Here is a 16,146-nt window from a genome sequence, read left to right on the forward strand (position 1 = left end):
CACTACCGGGCAGGTGAACCTGAGGTGTATACTGAAGCAAGCTGAGCAAGGCGTGTTTCTCCACAGCCTATGCTTCAGCTCCTACCTCCAGGTTTCTGTCCTGCTTGACTTCCTGCTTAGATCCCCTCGGTGATGGACTATGGTTAGGATATGCAAGCCAAATGATCCTTTTCTTCCCCAAGTTGCTTCTGGTCCTGGTGTTTATCACAGCGATATGAAAGCAAAGTAGAACCTATGGTAATGTATACAAACCTACAAGAACTTGTGAAGAAATGGGGAGACCTTTTTTAACTTGAGATTTGTGACCAGGAAGAATAACAGTAGCAAAATGTATCCACATTGAACCTCCAGAGGATTTTATCCTAGAAATCATACATTTACCTTCAGTTGCTTAGAAGTTGCTCCTGTGTCTACTGATCAGTGTGGATAACTGGGAAATATAGAACTCATAGACATTTTTACTCAACAAATTCTGCTACAAGTAAGACAAGGAAGAAAGGTCATGGCACATCAACCAGCAACCATAACCATACTCCATATACTTAAATATGCTTTCCCTTTATTCATTGGTTAACTAAAATCTTTGATTTAAAATAACTTTTCTCTAAACTTCTGTCTGTCTGTCTGTCTGTCTGTGAGTCCCAAAAACTGCGCTATCATATCTCTCCTGATCTACTTAAATCTGTTTTTCAATAGTCTCATGTTCATGCATTTCTTTGAGAGATCATTCCTCCTGATTACCATTATTGCTTTGTCACGTGAACTTCTATTTTTTTCTGCAAAAATATTGGCTCCTTTTTGTCTTTGTACAAGTATGTATTATGTGTCAAGCATAGTCCTCCTCTATCACCCATCCTTTGCCCCCAGAATCTCAGCATCTTTCAAAATGTCATAATGGCAGACTTTGAAGGGGATATGTCTTCGGTCCATATACATGGCATCCGAAGCATCTTTCCAGCCGGCACACTTATTATTTTTTTAAACCTCCCTGCTGTCTTCTGTAAGGATGTCTGACCTCCTGAACACCTATTCCCATGGCCTTATTTTCTAACTCTTCTATTTAATTAAAGAATATCAGATAGCATTTCATTAATTTCTGAGCCCCTTTTAAATTATTTAATTAGTAATATATCTATAATTTGATGGCTATCTATAATTATGTAATTATAATGTAATAAGTAAGGTTTTCTTTTCTTTTCTGTTTTGAGACAGCGTCTCACCAGCCCTGAATTGGCTCTGTCTTCCAGTCTCCGGAATGACAGGCATGTGTCACCACACAGGGCTCAAATGAAGTTTTAATAAGCTTGGAATTTGGGTTGAGGTTCAACATCTAGAAAATCATAGCCCTACATCCCAAATGAAGGTACTAGAAATCTACTATGCATTCATAGCAAAATAAGACCTTCAGTTTTAGCCCATAGCCCTTCTTTAGCCCACATATTAAGAAAAAGAAATCAGATAGTTAAAAGCCTAGAGACTCAGAGTGAATCAGGATGCCTTTTTCATTTAAAAGTCTATTATACCTTAATTCTAATTATAGACATTCTAATTATAGATATATCGTCAGGTGAAAGGCTTAAAAGGGGGTCAGAAATTAATAAATGATTGCTGAAATCATATGTATGTGTTCTTGTGTATGAATATGTGTGTCCAGGCATGTGTACATGGTATACCTGTGTGTGGAAGCCAGAAATTTCTGCCTTACTTTTTCTGAGATGGGATCTCTCACTGAACTGGGAGTTCACTGATGGGGCTAGACTGGACAGCGAGGACATCCTAATAATTCCCCTGCCTCTGCCTCCCCAGGGGCAAGATTACAGATATGTCCCACCATACCAGGCTTTCTACATGGATACTGGCATCCAAACTCAGGTCCATTCTACTTGCCTGAGTACCACTTTACTGACTGAGCCATCTGCTGATTTTTAAATTCAGTAGGAGAGATGGATAATAGACCCATTGAAATATCCAGGAGTTACATATGGAAGAGTGAACCTTAAAGTGGACGCTTCTTCAACCCAAGCCTGGACTTCCCATCACCACTCAAGACACTGAGATATCTAGCAAAGGCAGAGATCAACATCTGAGTCCCTAGCACCTGCTTTGAGGTGACTCTGGGCAGTGTGGGGACAAGATGTTCCAGGGAGAACGAGACTTAGGGTTCTCCAGGGAGTTAGGGGTCAGTTGGAGCAGAAAGACTGGGTCATTCTATAGGAAATAATATCTGTGGCTCGTTTTCAAAAGTACCCTAAGCCAGATTAGGTCCAAACACAGATAAGCAGAAACCACTGCTAGAGTCTAGCTATTCCCAACCGGCCCAAACTGCCAAGCCCCACCCCCCCAATATTTACAGTAGAAAATTACTAACGGTCAAACTTGATTAACAACCTGAAGACGTGACAAGGTCATGCATTTGATAGCTTTAAAACAAATAGAACGTAAAATACAGACAGAGATGAACTCGAACACGGATTTTGTTGGGGAGAAAAAAAAGACAAGTATAAGCGGCGAAGGGAAAGATAAGTCCCAGACGCTGTGTAAGATTGTCCTCATTACTCAGCCACAAAGGATAGGGGAGAAAGGGGCTGCCCTGGGGCCGAACCATTCTCCACACTCAATAAGCGCTCCTGCCATATTAGGCTGAAGCCCGGTGCTTCAAGGTCTTAGAATACACTCTCTCACTTTAGCTATTCCTGTCTTGAGGGCTTCTTAGTATGAAGTGCGGGTCTTTATTCCTCATACATTCAATCACCTTAGAGCCCCTGGCGATGATTGTGTAGGACCAGGAAAGGACAGAAGTGGGAATGGTCTCAACTGCCAACTTCGAGCTGGTCAGAGAGCCCCAGTTCTCAAAGAACTGAGAAACCTCCACAGTCGTATTGGCCCTTCGAGAACCCCGCCTAAGTGTTCTGGTTTAACAGATTGACTTTGCAACCCAAGCACCTGGGGGGTGGGAGGGATGACTGGAGCATCACGGATATTAGGCATCAGACAGTGCTGGTTGCTACTCAGAAGTATCAATACTGGGCAGAAGAGGGTGGGTGGGTGGGGGAGCACCCTCACAGAGGCAAGGGGAAGGGAGGAGAGAGAGATTGTAGGATGGGGCATGGGGCTTGTGGATGGGTAGCCAGGAAGTGGGTTATCCTTTGAGATGTAAATAAAAAGGGGAAAAAAGAAAAGAAAAATGTTTCTATCTTCTACTAAAAGAAAAAGAATACTGCAGCGTTTCTCTTTGGCTCTAATCTTTACTCCACCTGAGCATAACTGAAGTGGGCTGTAGGAACATCAGTTAGTGATTTAGAGAAAAACAGAGTGTGGGAAGGAACAAGAATAGACTGTAAACCTCCATAGCCATGGGGGGAAATTCAAGATCAGCGTAAGCTAGACAAGGAGAAAGTGACAATCAGATGCTAGAAAGTATGTCAAACTCTTCTTCTCCTCTCCGGTCCCTTTCCTTCCCTTCTCTTCCCTTCCCCCCTCTCCTCTCTCCTGCTCTTTCTCTCTTCTCCTCTCCTCTTATAGTAGAGACTGGACCAGGTGTTTCTAGGTTCTTGCTTTCCTGCACCGAAAATCAGCTCATTCAGATTTACAAAAGAAGCAAGATAATTTCATCTTGAGCTAAGCAGCAGTACATATTAAAGAGGGATACAGTATCCAGATTGATAGTGGGCCACATCCTGGAGTGAACATACTCAAGGGTCCCCAATTATCCAGGACTTCCTTTTGTGAGAATCAAGAGGTGGAGTTGATTACTATGGGTCTTAGTTTGACTGGTTTTCTCTTTTTTATTGATAGATATTTTATTGATAGATTGGGTCATATAATTACTTCTCTAGTGCACATACCTCTCTTCCCATAACTTATCTGATTTAAATCATACTCTCACAAGATTATGCACAGGCATGAGACAATTAATAGGGGGTTATCCCTAAAAGACTACTAGGAGGCATAGTTTTCCTTACTGAGCATAAACCCAAAACCAGTTTAGGCTGCCTTGGTTCTTCTCCACACCCAGATATACTTGGAATGTTTGAATAGAAACTGTATTTGATTGTTACGTGGAGTCTGGGAATATGCCATTGTTCAAAAATGGGGGTGCATGTAGCCCAATGAAGGTGGGGAGCTGAGGGGGTTTGCTGGGGGTGTTGCTTAGAGAGAAAGAGGGGTGTGTGTGTGTGTGTGTGTGTGTGTGTGTGTGCAGGTGACAGAACCAGGCTGCCAAATACAATATGACAAAAGGGGGTATGCATAATTCCAAATCAAATGGGGTGATCTTGTTAGTGTTTCTATCGATATGATAAAACACAATGACCATAAAGGACTTTGGGTGGAATTTTACTCACAATCCCACAACATAGTCCGTTTCCGAGGGATGTTAAGAAGAGAGCTTTTTTTTTTCAAGCCTGGGGAGGAGACTGGGGAAGTTTTGTGCCCTCCCCAGAGATGCTTTATTACATAAGAGGAGTGCTTCTTACTGATTTGTTTCTTGAGGCTTGCTCAGCCTGCTTTCTTTTATATCATCCGGGACTTTGGGCCCAGGGGTGGCACCATAAGTGATAGATGGACTGGTCCATACCAATCATCAGCCATGAAAACGCACCACAGTCTTGACCACAGTCCAATCTGGTGGGGGAATTTTCTCAGTTCAGTTTCCCTCTTCCAAAATGACTTAGTTGGCATTAACTTGTATCAATCTAGCACAGGGATCCAAAACTAAACTACCCCCTATGTTTACCTGTATTGCTTTCCCCTCCCCTCCCCTTCATCTCCCTTTTTATCTCCCTCTTTCCTTCCCTACCTCTCTCTTTCATCCCCCCTCTTTTCCTCCCTCCCTTTATTCTTTTGTTTTGAATTGGGGCCCCATGTAGCCCAGGCTGGCCTCAAATTCATTATGTAGCTAAGGATGACCTTGAGCTTCTGCTCCTCCTTCCTCTAGTCCCTGAGTGATAGTAGTACATGCATACACCAGGACACCTAGGTTCACTCAGTGCTGGAAATGGCATACAGGGCTCCTTGTTTGCTGGGCCAGCATTCGTGCAACTAATCTGCACCCGTTACCTAAGAGCTTCATAGCTTTAAGGGTTCCAGTGCATGCAGTAGGTTAGCCCCATGGCTTCTGGGCCTGTGGTAAAGCAGCACACAATGGCAGGAGCATGATGGAGGATGCCAGTTATCTCATAGTCAAAACACAAAAGACGTAGAGACCAGTGTCCCATGATCCTTCAAGGCAACACCTCCAATGACCTAAAACCTCCCATCTAGGACCCTCTTTGGTTGCCTTGTTTTTAAGACAAGGTCTTATCATGTAGCCTTGCCTGGCTTGGAACTCTTTACATAGACCAGGATGGCCCAGAACTCATAGTGATCCATCCTCTGCCTCTGCCTCTGCCTCTGCCTCTGCCTCTGCCTCTGCCTCTGCCTCTGCCTCTGCCTCTGCCTCTGCCTCTGCCTCTGCCTCTGCCTCTGCCCCTGCCCCTGCCCCTGCCCCTGCCCCTGCCCCTGCCCCTGCCCCTGCCCCTGCCCCTGCCCCTGCTCCTGCTCCTGCCCCTGCCCCTGCCCCTGCCCCTGCCCCTGCCTCTGCCCCTGCCTCTGCGCCTCTGCCTCTGCCTCTGCCTCTGCCTCTGCCTCTGCCTCTGCCTCTGCCAAGTGCTGGGGTCAAAGGTATGCACCACCATATGTAGAACTAGGCACCACTTCCTAACAGCTCACACCACTCTGTGACAGCGTAACTGTGGGGATCAGATCTTTACCGTGTGGGCCGGTATGGGAACATTCTAGATTCAAACGCCATTAAATTTTATTTTAAAGGACAAGTCCACACAACTGCCTAGCTTTTTGCTTATTTGATTTTGGTTTTGTTTTATTATCAATTTTATTTTTTATGGTTGGTTTCGTAACAAGGTTTTCAATCTCAAGAAAAGACCAATCTGTCCTAGCGATATTTGGGATAGGAAATCAATGCTAGGATAGCTATGAATTTCCATTTAAATATTGGAGAAATTCCACTTACATGAAGAAGTTGTATCTGTCTTTTGACTCTGTAGGACTTCCCTGAGGGAACTGACTATCCATCTGCCACCTGGTGGCCACTCTGACAGACACATTGATGCTAACGAGGCCACCTTTTGCTGCTTCTCCATCCTTCCTGCTCCAGTCTTCTGGGAAGACTCTTGTCCTTCCTTGAAAAGCTGACAAATTCATATGAGGATGAGCATTGTGTTTGAGAGAGATCTGTAAGTATCGAGGCTTTATATTAGTTACATTTTTTCTTGTTCCTTTGACAGAAAAAAAAAAGGAAAAATAACAGCGGCAGGAGTGTCGGGCAGTTGGTCTCCTGGCATCTGCAGTCCGGAAGTAGAGAGGAGGGGTGAATGCTAGTCCTCCACTCCTTTCTGATTCAGTCCAGGACTCCAGTCCAGAGAATGTGGAATGTGTAACCTGTAGTCAATGGGAGTCTTTCCTCCTCAGTCCAACCTTTTTGGAAACACCTTTCTAGACGTGTTCCGAGGTGTGTCACCTAGGTGATTCTAAATCCTGACAGGTTGACCATTAAGATTAACCATCCCAGCCTCTGAGGCCCGCGTCTGTGCTTTCGATTTTCCTCTCTCTTATTCTCTGGAGTTTAATAAAGGAAGACTGCAGTTGTTTGATGAAGAATGGCTCCAGTAGACTCATAATTGAATGTTTGTATGGCTGTTGGAGGGGGTGTGGCCTTGTTAGAGAAAGTATGACACTGGTTTCAAATGCCCAAGCCAAACCCAGTGGCTCTCCCTTCCTGCTGCCATCAAAAGCAGAAAGCTAGTGAAGATGTAATTGAACGAGCGAGGCATACTCCAGACTCAGCGAGCAGCAGAACTTGGCAGCTCTGGCCACGTGGCTCTGGTTCTAGAGTTAAGGAGAGAAGAAAGAGGTTATGAAATCTCCCTCCGTGACTAGGAAAGTTGCTGAGGTCAGGAGCATGGCAGGTTTGTCCTTGCATGGATGCCCAGAGAGACTGTTGAATGATGCTGTGAAAGTGATGCATGACTTGCCTTGGACATCCCAAGAAGTCAGAGATGTGAGAATCATGGGATAGTTCAGAATGGCTCATAACAGGAAGTGGAACCATCCCAAGAGAAAGAACTGCGCTGCAGTCACCAAAGCTAAAGGGGATTAGCGATCTGAAGATCACTTTGACATCAGACATGAAGATACAGAGTTTGGAGTTTGTCCAGCTGGCTTTCCATCTTGCCTTGGTCCAGTATTTCTTCATTATGCTCCCTTTTCTCCATTTAGGAATGATAATGCATGTGTCATTGTATGTTGGAAGTATGTCATCTGCTTTTTTATTTTTATTTTATAGGGGATACCGTTAAGATATTGCCACAAGTCTGAGAAGAGGCATTGAACTTTGAACTTTTAATCAAATTGAGACTTATAAACTAATGGGGGCATTTGAAATTGAACTGAATGCATTTCTGCATTATGATATAGGTATAAGCCTATGGGGGGGTGTCGGGGAGTGGAATGTAGTGGTTGAATAAGAATGGCCCCCACAGACTCATATTTGAATGCTTAGGAGGTGGCGTTGAGGGGTGTGATCATGTAGGAGGAAGTATTGTCACTGGGAGTGGGCTTTGGGGTTTCAAATGCCCAAGCCAGGCCCAGTGGCTCTCTCTCCTGCTGCTGCCTACTGACCCAGATGTAGAACTCTCAGCTCCTTCTTCAGCACCACGTCTGCCTGTCCTGGTGTCCCTTCACCGCAACAGAGACCCTGACTAAGAGACTTAATCTTTCTAATCTTCGAGTCTTTACATTTTATTTATTTTGTAGGTGTGCCTTGGCATGCCTGTGGAGGTCAGAGGACAACTTGCAGGAGAATTCTTTCCTACCACCAGGGCGTCCTGGAAGTTTGGCTCGTCATGCTTGGTAGCAAATGCTTTCCTTTAGCCACTGAGCCAAAATGGACCCTGGTGACTCTCTCAGTGCCTCAGTAGAATCCAAGTTCCCTTCCTTTGGCTCCCCAGTCCTTGTGGCCCCTTCTTGTCTCCCCTTTATAAGCTTTTCCCATCCTGTCCATCCACTGTCCTCAGCTAAAAGTGCTTCCCCCACTATGTGTAACCCTCATTAACTCTCAGGTCTCTTTTGAAACTTTACATTTATTTAGTGTATGAGTGTGTTTGTGCTCATGCTATGGTAAGTGTGTGTATGTGGCAGTCAGGGAACAAACAGCATGATTCTCTTCTACTGTGTGGGTCCTGGAAAAGGAACTCAGGCTGTCAGGTTTGGTGGAAAGACCTTTACCTATTGAGCCATCTTCCTGGCCTAAGTCTTCAGGTCTTAAACATTGAGTCCTCAGAGAAACGTCACTGACTATAACTTAAAACCATGTCTCCCTCTCCTTTTCCTCCCGCCTTCCAACCCACCACAGTGACTCTTATTTTGGCATGTGACTATGCCATTTCCCACAAGGTTATTTGCTGAGTGATCACGCTACAACTCTGTGATGTTCCCTTCCATATCCAGTGTTCATCCAGGGGAAGGTCTGGGTGCTTATGACATTTGAGGGGACAATTCTGTGTTAGGTTACTTGATGGTAATTTTTTATTACATTATATTGCATTTTTATTTATTTTGTATGTATGCATGAACCTGTTCCATGTTGAGCATGGGAAGGCCACTGGTCAAGTTGTGAGAATCAGTTTTCTTCTGCAGGAACATGAGCCTAGGGATTGAACTAATGTCCTAAGGCTTGGCTGCAAGAAGACTAGACAGTGAGTGTTTTAGTTTGGGTTTCATTGATGTGAAGAGACACCATGACCATAGCAACTCTTAACAGTGGATGGCTTATAGTTTCAGAGGTTCAGTCCATTATCTTCATAGTGAGAAGCATGGCAGTGTGCAGGCAGACATGGTGCTGGAGGAGCCAAGAGTTCTATATTTTGATTGGGTGGAGATGAGCATAGGAGACGTCAAAGCCTGCCCTTCACAGTGACACACTTCCTCTAACAATCCCACACCCATGGCAACAAGACCACACCTCCTAACAATGCCATTCTCTATGCTCCACACATACAAACACATGAATCTATGGGGGCCAAACCTGATCAAACCACCACAGCGAGTGCTTTTACCCACTGCGTAGTCTTGCTTGCCCTTATGCTATGAGAGCGACTCTTTGCAATGTCCTGACTTCAATGCTAATGACAAATACTGAAGTCTTCTCAATTCTCTTCCAACCATTGTTCAATTGAAGACCCAAGCTGACAGAACAATGGCTGCCTGAGTGAGTTCCTGTGGTTGGTAGTACACATGTGCACAGTGAAGAAATGTACAGTGGTTTCTAATACTTAGGCCAGGTCTATAAGTTTTCATTTCTGCTTGCAATTTTTTTCTGTTTAACAATTGTCGTATGACCTAATGTTAAGGTCAGAAGTTTGAGGTCTATAACAGCTGGGTATGAAATGTTGGCAATGTGAAGTTAGTGTTCTTATCATCCTAGAATATGTAGATTAGAATGTTAGCCTGTCTTTAAAAAAAAAAAAAAAGTAAAATTCCGCTTACAAGCTGTGAAGTTGCCTAAGTGCTTGACATACAAGTGTGAGGACCAGAGTTTAGGCTTCAGCACCCACATATACATGGTGGGTGCACTGACTTGTATTTGTAATCACGGTGCTCAGGACATGGAGACAGGTGGGTCCCTGAGGCTCGTATTATTAGGAGGCATGACCTTTGGGCAACAATTAGGAATCTATCCTCATAAATGACACTGAAGATGTCTCTTAACCCCCCTGCCATGTAAATAACAATGAGAAGACACCATCTGTGAGAAAAATGCTGACTCTGCCAGTGTCTTGGTCTCAGACTTCTCAGTTTCCAGAATTTCCTGTGATCAATTTTCAAATATCATGTGTGTGTGTGTGTGTGTGTGTGTGTGTGTGTGTGTGTGTGTGGTGTGAGCTGACTGACATAGGTGCTCAGAACCTAACCCAGGTACCTTTCAAGCTGTCTTGACCACAGAGCCATCTCTGCAACCCCCAACAATGGATTTTTGTGCTTTATAAACCACCTCTGGCATTTTGTCATAGCAGTCCCAAGAGATGAAGTCACTGAGTATCCTGGTTAGTTTTTAACTGTCAACCTAACACACCTAGAGTCATCTACAAAGAAGGAATCTTAATTGAAGAGTTGCCTCAATCACACTGGCCTGTGTGCATGTCTCTGAGGCACTGTCTGGTTCATTAGTTGGGGCAAGAGGCGCTAGCCCACTGTGGGTAGTATTATCCCTAATCAGGTCATCCTGAGCTATGTAAGAAAGCTTGAGCATGAGCCTATGAATGGGACAGAGAGCAAGGCAACACGAAGCATTCTTCCATAGTTCCTGCCTCTAGTTTCCTGCTTGAGTTCTTGCTCTGACTTCCCTCAGCAATGGACTATACACCAAAGTCCTTTCCTCCTCTAAGTGGCTTCATTCAGAGTTTTAACACAGTAACTTAGAACCCTGTGAAAATTCGAACTGCTCCTTGAGTGCTGGTGAACTCATGATAGCCACTGAAGGGATACTTGGTGTGACACCATGACCAAGGCAACTCTTATAAAGGGAACATTTAATTGGGGCTGGCTTACAAGTCCAGAGGTTCAGTCCATTATCATCAAGGCAAGAGCATGGCAGCATCCAGGCAGGCATGGTGCAGGAGGAGCTGAGAGTTCTACATCCTGGTTAAAGGCAGCTAGGAGAAGGGTCTTAAGACCATGCCCACAGTGTAACACTTCCTCCAACAAGGCCACGCCTACCCCCAACAAGGCCACACCTCCTCATAATGTCACTCCCTGGGCCTAGCGTCTTCACTTGGTGAGCAGAGGCGTTTGCCAATTCACTTCCCAGAACTGTTCAGACAATTCAGTGATCCCGTGACGACTACCAGAGCCTGCACTGGTTCAGCCGTATTAAACAGTGTTTCTCTCATGCAGGAGGGAGAGCTACTTCGTTTTGACTTTCTAAACCGATGCTGGAATTTTTGTATCCGTTTACTGACAATTTCCTCGAGGAATTCTCTAGTCAAGCTTCATGCTTCTGTGTTTGTTCAATTTTCCTTCCTTGTTTATAAGTCTTGCCACATGCAATGAATATCCCTCTACCAGTTTGTCTTTTAAGTGTTTAAACGTGTTTTCCTTCTTAGACAGGCAGACATTGTTAATATTGATATAACTCCCATCTCACCTTCTTGTTTCATTCCTACGTACACATTTTCACCGACAACAGGATGCTCCACCAATGAAAATACTGCGTTTAACCAGTCCATTATTAGAGGAGTTTACACGAATTCTGTTTTTATTCCCTTAGTGCAGCATTGCTACATACACATGTCGTAAAGAAATGCAACCCAACCGGGACCCAGGAGATGTTTATGCCAGTGAAGTGTTTGCTGAGTCTACATGTGCTGAGTCCAGATCACTGCAGCCCCAAAGACCTGGGTACAAGGGTATAAGATGATCCCAAAGCTGTGGGGGCAAGTAAGGTGGATCCCTGCAGCTCACTGGGCTGCCGCTAGACAAATCAGTGAGCTTCATGTCCAGCGAGGAACCCTTTCCCAAAAGCAAAAGTAAGACAGAGAGCAAGCAAGGAAGGCAGCCTGCATTGACCTGTTCTGTCTCCACACATGTGCATACACCCGCATACATACTGACATATAACACATACACACTCACATGCACACTAAAATTATCATATGTATATACACATACATATGTATATAAACTGTTAGTTATATATATCACACACACATGCACACTGAAAGTATCATATATATACATATACATGTAAATATATAACTATATGTAAAACATGAATATATAAAACATGTATAACATACATGTATATGTTATACGTATATATATAAAACTGCAATGTTTATATATCACACACACATACACACACTAAAAGTATTATATATATACAAAGATAAAACTGTTATGTAAAACATGTATATATATAGTTATATGTACATGTATACATATAGCTATATATATAAAACATGTATATAATGTACATGCATATGTTATATATATGTGTGTGTGTGTGTGTGTGTGTGTGTGTGTGTAACACACACACAAAGTATCATACCCAAGGATGCGTTTGAAGTTCTTGCATATTTGACAAACTGCTGTTGAAATCCTACCCTCAAACCTCACAACTCGGATCCCCATTCTCCAGGACTCAGGACTCACACTGCAGATACCTCACCTTGGGGCTACATCAATGATCATTACTCTCCAGGCCCTGCTGCTGAAGTCCTTGTTGGTCAGCTTGTTCCTAGAAACAAGCAAGGAATGAGCTCTGAGGGGGGGGGTTTGCAGGGACCAGGGAAGTGTATGCTGTACACATCAAGTGCCCCTTCTCTGAGATTGCTTTCTCTGGGGTTTCTTTATGATCCCTCTTGGGCTTTACATCTCCATGAAATAGCACGAGAGACCAACATCTTGGCCTCTTCCTGACTTTGCCCTTAGACTGTTCCCCAATCCATTACAGCAGGGTTTTTTTTTTTGGCCCTTATTAGCATTTATTTCTACAAGACATCTTATTAATTTACATGCTTAATTTCCCTCAGTAATTATCTTGTCTAGCTTGTTGGCTGTAATAACTCCAGTACCAAGAACAACTTCTGGCACAAATCCTTGTCAAATTCGCCATTCCCTGGAATCACCTGAGAAGACTTGAAACTCCATTTGTAGACTGGGGAGGTAACTCACACTTGGCAACATGCTTACTTGTTGCACAAGCACAAGGACCCAGGTCAACCCCCATCACCCACATAAAAAGTACATATATATATATATATATATATATATATATATGCATGCATTTACAATATCAGCTGTTGGGGGCTGGAGACAGGTGTGGATCCCTGATGTTCATTGACCAGCCAAGGCTATGGCCATGAGAGACCCTGTCTTGAGAATCAAGGGGTTGGCTCTTAAGGAGTAAGACCTGAGGTTGACTCCTGACCTTCATATGTAGTTACACACTTATGCATGCACATGCACCTTCGAATGCACTTACACAAACTTTCAGGCACACACATGTGCACACACAAATCCACTTGCTCTGCCATCATAGGAAATGATGATAAAATGTTAAGTATCAGTTTCTCCAGGAGACAAAGAACGTTGAAGTGGTTTCATTAGGAGACAAAGAGCACAGCAGATATTCCCCAACATGTTTATTCACTGCTATGCAGCTGGGTCCTTCATTTTAAATGAAGCTAATAGGGTAGGGTTGTGAAAATTATTGGAATTTGTTAATAAACTATTCTTTGTTTAGAGAATGTGCTAGAGGAACTCATTGGGGTGTGTGTGTGTGTGTGTGTGTGTGTGTGTGTGTGTGTGTGTGTAGGGTGTTGGGTTATTTTATCTTCAGTCCAGAGTTACTTAACCTGTGGGTCATGACCCCTTTGGGGTGCATATCAAGCATCCTGAATGTTAGATATTTACATTATGATCATAACGGGAGCAGAATTAGTTATGAAATAGCAATGAAATAACTTTATGGTTAGGATCATCACAACACGAGGAACTGTATTAAAGAGCTGCAGCATTAGGAAGGTTGAGAACCACTGGTTTAATTCATCTTGTCACGCCCTGTCATGTCTCTACCTCTTCATTGTAGAAATGTCACATATGGGCTGCAGAGATGGCTCAGTGGTTATGAGCACTGACTGCTCTTCTAGAGGTCATGAGTTCAATTCCCAGCAACCACATGGTGGGTCACAACCATCTGTAATGGGATCTGGTGCCGTCTTCTGGTGTGACTGAAGACAGCTACAATGTACTCACATACATTTAAAAAAATGTCACACAATGTAGCACAGGACTCTAATTCTAACTCCTTGGAAGTCCGGTGCAGGAGGATTGCAAGTTCAGGGCCACCTTGAGTGAGTTCAACACTATCCTGGGCAAGTTAGTGAGGTCTGATCTTATCTCAAAATAGAAAGTGAAAAGAAGGTTGAGAGGTAGTATAGTGCTACAGTGCTTGTCTGGCTTGTGCAATGCTCTACAGTCAATCCCTAATAGAAAGAAAAAAGCAAATCATGCTAAATATAGAATGCAATGTGGCACAAGGGTAAAAGCTTTACCACTTAAGAACAGTATACAGTTAAGAACTTTCAGGAAGAAGAGATAGCAATGACAGCTCAGTGGGTAAAATGCTTGCCTTGCAAGCAGGAGAACTGAGTTTGATCCCCAGAACCCAAGTTTAGAATAAGAGGAGGAAGAGGAAGAAGAGGAGGGGAGGGGAAGGAGGAGGAAAGGGGAAGGAGGAGAAGAAGGAGAAGGAGGAAAAGGAAGAAGAGGAGGAGGAGGAGAAGGAGGAGGAGAAGGAGGAGGGGGAGGAGGAGGAGGAGGAGGAGGGGGAGGAGGAGGAAGAGAAGGAGGAAGAAGAAGAAGAGGAGGGGGAGGAGGAGGAAGAGAAGGAGGAGGAGGAGGAGGAGGAGGAGGAGGAGGAGGAGGAGGAGGAGGCCTGGAGAGATGGCTTAGTGTTTAAGAGCACTTGCAATTCTTCCAGATGATTCATTCTATTTGCAGAACTCATTTTAGGAGGCTCATAATTGCTTGGAACTCCTCTTCTGACCTTCATGTGCATACATCCACACACAGAGTACACACACACACCACACAGAGACACCACACACCACACAGAAACACCACACACACACACACACACACACACACACACACACACACACACACACACACACACACACGGTCCCAGTTTTCTGTGATAAACACCATAACCAAAATCAAGTTGGGGAGGAAAGGGCTTATTTCATCTTACAACTTATTGCCCATCATGAAGAGAAGTCAGGGCAGGAACTCAAGGCAGGAAACACTGTTCAGAGAGAGCTGAGTACTAAAGTTACTGACTCCTGTTTATTTAAACCACTGGAAAGGGTACCTAGAAAGATGGCTCCCAGTAGTTGGCAGTGCACAAGCTCTAAGTCTAGTTCCAAGGTATTTGATAACTACTTCTGGACTCCAAGGACAAATACACTCATGTACTCAAACCCACACAGAGACACTTAACACATTTTATTTTTGATCTAAAACATTGTGATGGCATTTACAACAGGGGACCCATGTCATCAGCTCTCTGCATCCTGTTCTTGACACCTTTGACATGGGCTACTTTACAACCATGTTCACCTGTCCTGAAGCCAATGGGTACAATTATCAGTATACACCAAGTCAGTGAAGGACAGTTTGGGGGTTATAAAAATAAGATCTTTCGAGAGAGTTATGAATGAGCACTTTAGAAATGAGTTTTATTGTTTGAGAGCAAGAGCTCCAACCCAGGGGAGGGCTCTCTTCTCAGCACTTTTTTTTTTCTTATTCAAATTTCTCCTGTTATGGGGACTCAGGTAGCTTCCTCTTGTTTTGGGTTCACCTTTTCCTGGAGCTCACGGCTGAGGCCAGAATGGTTGGTTAGAAAGCCCCAAGGGTCTTCCCTGGCAGGGAAATACAAGCACACCACAACCACTCCTGGAATTTCTCACTGGATTATGAGGATCAACCTCAGCTCTTCACGCTTGCAAAACAATCACATTACAGACTGGTCTCTGTCTTTAGTCAGGGAATGAAGTTTATAAGGCTCTTCCTACCATGTGTGTGCTCTGTGTCTAGAGAAGCCACTGATCTGTTTGGATAAACCCCCAAAGTACAAAGTTTGAAGTTTTCTAAGGACAAACATTTACTTCGTATCAGCTTTTTAACACTTCAGGAATAGGATCTGTATCAGTCAGGGTTCCCTAGAGTAACAGAATTTATAGAATGAATCTCTGTGTGTGGATTCATTGGATTTATTGGAATGACTTATGGGCTGCAGTTCAGCTAATCCAACGATAGCTGATTGTGAACAGAAAGTTCAAGAATCCAGAAATTGCTCAGTTCCACAAGGCCGGATGTCTCGGCTGGCCTTCAGTATATGCTGTTGTTCCAGAGTAGGCTCTAATGTCAGCAAAGGAATGGATGTATTAGCACGTTGAGAGGACAATCAGGCAAAGAGCAAAAACCTTCCTTCTTCAGTGTCTGTGTCCTTACACCTTCCAGTAGAAGGTGTGGCCTATATTAAAGACTTGTCTTCCTTCCTCAAGACTCAGGTCAAAGGCTGTGTCT

Source organism: Rattus norvegicus, chromosome 13, assembly GCF_021556685.1.
Source record: "Rattus norvegicus strain SHRSP/BbbUtx chromosome 13, alternate assembly SHRSP_T2T, whole genome shotgun sequence".
Classification (NCBI taxonomy): domain Eukaryota; kingdom Metazoa; phylum Chordata; class Mammalia; order Rodentia; family Muridae; genus Rattus; species Rattus norvegicus.